Here is a 5000-nt window from a genome sequence, read left to right as displayed (position 1 = left end):
GTGCAAGGCATCACATCACCTTCCGAGCTAGTTTAAACCAATGCTAATAATATAAGAAATATGGTCCCTCACCTATACTATAAGGCTATGTCACGTATCACAAGAATAGAATAAGCATATGCATAATACGGGCTGTTACATTTTCTACCAATTGGGGCTCTTCCTTCACCACCCCCATAGGGATGGTCTACAGGGTTCATAACTACTCCGCATATCAATAAGCAGAGGAAAAGAAAATTTCAAGGATTTCCTTAGTAACGGCGAGTGAATCGGGAACAACCCAGCCTTAGAATCGGGCGGCTCCTTCGTCCAAATTGTAGTCTGGAGAAGCGTCCTCAGCGGCGGACCGGGCCCAATTCCCCTAGAAGGGGGTCCTAGAGAGGGTGAGAGCCCTGTTGTGTCCAGACCCTGTCGCACCATGAGACGCTGTCTACGAGTCAGGTTGTTGGGGAATGCAGCCCAAATCGAGCGGTGAATTACGTCCAATGCTAAATACTGGCGAGAGACCGATAGCGAACAAGTACCGCGAGGGAAAGATGAAAAGGACTTTGAAAAGAGAGTCAAAGAGTTCTTGAAATTGTAGAGTGGGAAGGAGATCGGGGCCGGTGATGCGCCTCAGTAGGATGTGGAACGGTGAAGAGCCGGTTCGCCGATCGACTCGTGGCGTGGATCAGCGTAGATTGGAAGGGGGGGGGCGACCAAAGACCGGGCTCTCAATACTCCCATGGAACGCCGTCTCCTTGATTATGGTAGGCAGCGCGCGCCTCTAGCGTGCTTTGGCATCTGCGCGTTTCGGATGCTAGCGTGTGGGCTCCTCATTCGACCCGTATTGAAACAAGGACAAAGGAGTTTGACATGTGTACGAGTCAACGGGCGAGTAAACACATAAGGCGTAGGGAAGCTGATTGGTGGGATCCCTCTGAGAGGTGCACCACCGACCGACCTTGATCTTTAAAGAAGGGTTCGAGTGTAAGCATACCTGTCGGGACCCGAAAGATGATGAATGCCTAAGTGGGGTGAAGCCAGAGGAAACTCTGGTGGATGCCCGCAGCGATATTGACGTGCAAATCATTCGTCTGACTTGGGTATAGGGGCGAAAGACTAATTGAACCGTCTAGTAACTGGTTCCCTCCGAAGTTTCCCTCAGGATAGCTGGAGCTCGAGTACGATTTCTATAGGGTAAAGCCAATGATTAGAGGCCTTGGGGGAGACACACCCTCAACCTATTCTCAAACTTTAAATAGGTAGGATTGTGCGACTGCTTTGTTGTGCCGCGCAATGGAATCAAGAGCTCCATTCCATTGAAGGCCGAAGAGGGGAAAGGCCGACGTTCTAACCCGTCGATGTGGGTGGAATTTGGTGGAAGTTCGGCGATGCGCCGAATGGGTTCGGCGACCAGGGATTAGCTCACCAAAATTTCCAGTGTCTTCACCAAAATGAGGTCCAACTAGGCGACCTAGATGCCCAAAGGGGGAGGCACTGAGTGGAATGTGCGATCCAAGTCGGGATTCACCCAAATTCCACAAGCTGCAACTGCAAGGTTCTGAAAATTTAACCTTGGTGGCCCTCCCCTCTTCCTTGGCCTTTTGTATTTACCCATTTTTGGTAAATTCTCTTTTCACAAACACTTTAACACTTTCACTTTTTTCCTTTTTTGAATCAAACTCCTTCTTTTTCAAATATTCCCTTCTTGAAGATTTGAATGTTCTTTAAGAACTTCAAGAACACTATGTAGACCCAAAATAAAACCTCGAAGACTTTTAGCTCAGAATTTCACGAAACTTTAGGCGAATGCTCTCCTTGATATAGGGAACAAACGCCAATACTTTTTGGCCCTCAATTCCTTGCCAAAACTTCCAGATTTCAAAATCCACTTTGTCTTCTTCAAAGCTTCTTCAACCTCCCATGGTAGTTCCTTCAAAAGTGAACCAAACCCTTTCAAATCTCAGCCCTTGACTCGAAATAGGTTAGGGAACACTAATCTAACTTTAGAAACTGAAACACGACTCAGATCTAAGAAAACCATTTCAGCAAATTCTCAAAACCGAAAATAACCAGATTTTTTTTGTAACAAAACACCAAGACTAGATTCGTAGGAACGAAGCTAGACTCGACTCAGATTCCAAATGATACGATTCTCGCAAGAGAAACGATGATAACAGCAGAAACAAAAGAAAGTTAGAAGAAGAAACACAAGATAAGAAAGAAATGGCAACTAAAGAATGTATTAAATCCAATAATCTCCAATATAGATCCTAACAAGTACCAAATCTGGATATATAGATAGACACAAGAAAAGGAAATCAAAATCAACCTAAAGGTATATTAAACCTAAATACCTCAATCGATTAATCCACAATCAAGCACCTAACTATTACGAAGTGCTCAAGGGAGTTGATATCCCAAGCAACCCTCGTTTCTAAACAATATTCAACAAAAGCTTACCAAGCTTTCAACACTTACACAAGGAGTTAAATTTATCATTCATCAATTCTCAAAATAGTCTTCGTCTAAAAAGAAACCCTAAAGACCTATTTATAGTGTAAGGAATTATTACATAGATCGGCCCAGAAGTGACTCGAAAATGGGCGAGCCAATTCGGGCTCCCCAAATGGTTCGGTGATCCGCCAAATGGGTTCGACGAGAAACCCTGCTCATTGGCTTCTCCTTGAATGGCTTGCTGTAACTTTCGGCTGTCTGGGGTTCATAGGGCGATGCACCGAATTCCCTCCATGGTCGCCAAATGGGTAGTTTTTCTCTGCAACTCATTGGATCAGTTGACGATCCTGGAACCCTCTCCAAATGGGTTTGGCGAATCGCCAAAGTGGATGGCACCTCGTCGAATGGAGCAACACTTTCCGTTGCTCCTCCTTGTCTCGTTGGACCTCCCACGCTCCAATCTATCATCCACACAGGGTGTTGCTCAGCTGGGAGCTCCTTTAAAGAGCATTTCCCAAGCTTACGAACCTCCATACTTGAGAATGATCCATCAATACATTGAAATTCGTGAATGAATGGTTTGGGGGCAATCTATATTGCATCATTCTCCCCTTCTTGAAAAGGATTCATCCACGAATCCATACCTTGCAAAACCATAGGGGAAGCACACAGTACAAAGATACCCATGGCATGAGGGTTAGCGTTAGCAATAACAATTTCATCACCATGCCAAGGATGCACAAATTTAACATATAACCAAGCGTCAAAAATATCAACCAAGGGTTTGTAATCCATCAAAGCAATAGATACTTGGCTAAGAAACATTGACAAAGGGGTAGAGCGAAGGAAAGAATACACTTAAACAACTTCATATGTAAGCCCTCATTGGTTCCACATCCAAATAAGCACAAGGCCTACCTTATGTCAAGCAGCTAAAGAACACTCTCATACCTAAGTGCAAAGGCATAAGTAGTGTTGACCTAAGTTAAGATCCCATCCAATGCACTAGATAACTTGAATAGAGTAATCATTCCCAATTCATGAGTAGGTTCAAGTACATAAGTATTCCCCACCCAAATTGGTAAACATAAATCATTCAAGTACATTGGATCAAATAACAACACCATAGAAGAATCATGCAAACGACATAAGGTGTTACTACAAAGTTACGGACGACACTGGGGTCAAATGGAAAAGGATCGTATAGCATCGAGTCAAGGAGACTTTCATTTGCCCAATTTAAACCACTACTAACATAAGATATGCAACCCACACAAGTATGAGTATCATCATATTCAAGTAGATAAAAGTGAGTCCTCGAATCCAAACGTTGTAAAACCATATAGATCATAAGCAAGCAGCTTATCCTCTTATCATAATGGGTTGTACAAAGGTTAGTACTTAAAACAGTTAACCGAGGAGACTCTAACTCAAGAAACAACCAAACATCCTCTATTGTCATGGCTATTAAGCCCACAGATGGAGAACAAGGACAATAGTTATTCTTCTCAACAACATGGTAGTACCACCCAAAAGAAGATACTCCCACCAGTTCATATACTTTCATGCATTCACCGGGATCAAAATAATTGGATGTCCACAGAACTAGATCATACCAACAAATATAGAACACAATGACTCCCTGATCCACATGCAATGCACATTTAATCCAACTAGGGATTTCATCATATGCAAAGAGATAGTGAAGGAAGGTACAAACTTCACCTTATCTTGGCAAATATCTCCTACCCCCATGAGATGCACATTCAACAAAATCATTCTTAGGGTAAGAAATAGAAAAGGGGACTAGGAGGCTATTCTTCCCTACACACAATGTAGGCTCTTCAACTGGATGGTAAAACCTCATGACGGGCTTCCTGAATAGTGAAAGGAATTAACAATGTCAACCACCATTGGCCTGCCACTTCGACCAAACATTCCAACACAAGGGCTATAGCCCACTACTGGGTCAAATGGAAAGGCAAGCCATGTACTAGGATCAAGTGAACATACATTTATCAAGTTGGCACTCTTTCCTTCCAACAACGTACTCCACTCAACAACATGAGCATCATCATATGTAAACAACTGATAGAGAAAGGTGTCTCACAAATCAACCTCCGCTAGGGTGTTTTCATGTGTATGACTAACAATAGGCTCAAAAGAAGAAGTAACGGAAAAACACACACCACCTTCCTCCTCATCGTATTTCTTCCTCACAAGAGTACTCTCGTTTTCCAAGAAGATATTTTCGTCTTTGGGAGGGAAAGTCTCACACCATAGTGGGTTACTATCACAAGTATAACTATCAAGAACTATACTGCTCTAATGATTCACACCACTAGGTACATCACTAGGAGTGATTTCATCATATTCAAATTGGATATTGTACTTAAAGAGGGCAATCCACCACTAGGGAAGAGTTAACACATGGAAGTTCACCCTCAGAAAAACACATCAGTTTTCGAAGCATTTTCAAGCACATGATCTCTATGAGCAAAGAAAGCAATTGGATCTTCCACAATAGTATATATGCTCAAAGAATCACTTCTAGTCAAATG

The sequence above is a fragment of the Solanum stenotomum genome, chromosome 3 (assembly GCF_019186545.1).
Source record: "Solanum stenotomum isolate F172 chromosome 3, ASM1918654v1, whole genome shotgun sequence".
NCBI classification, from domain to species: Eukaryota; Viridiplantae; Streptophyta; class Magnoliopsida; order Solanales; family Solanaceae; genus Solanum; species Solanum stenotomum.
This window is presented reverse-complemented; position numbering follows the sequence as displayed.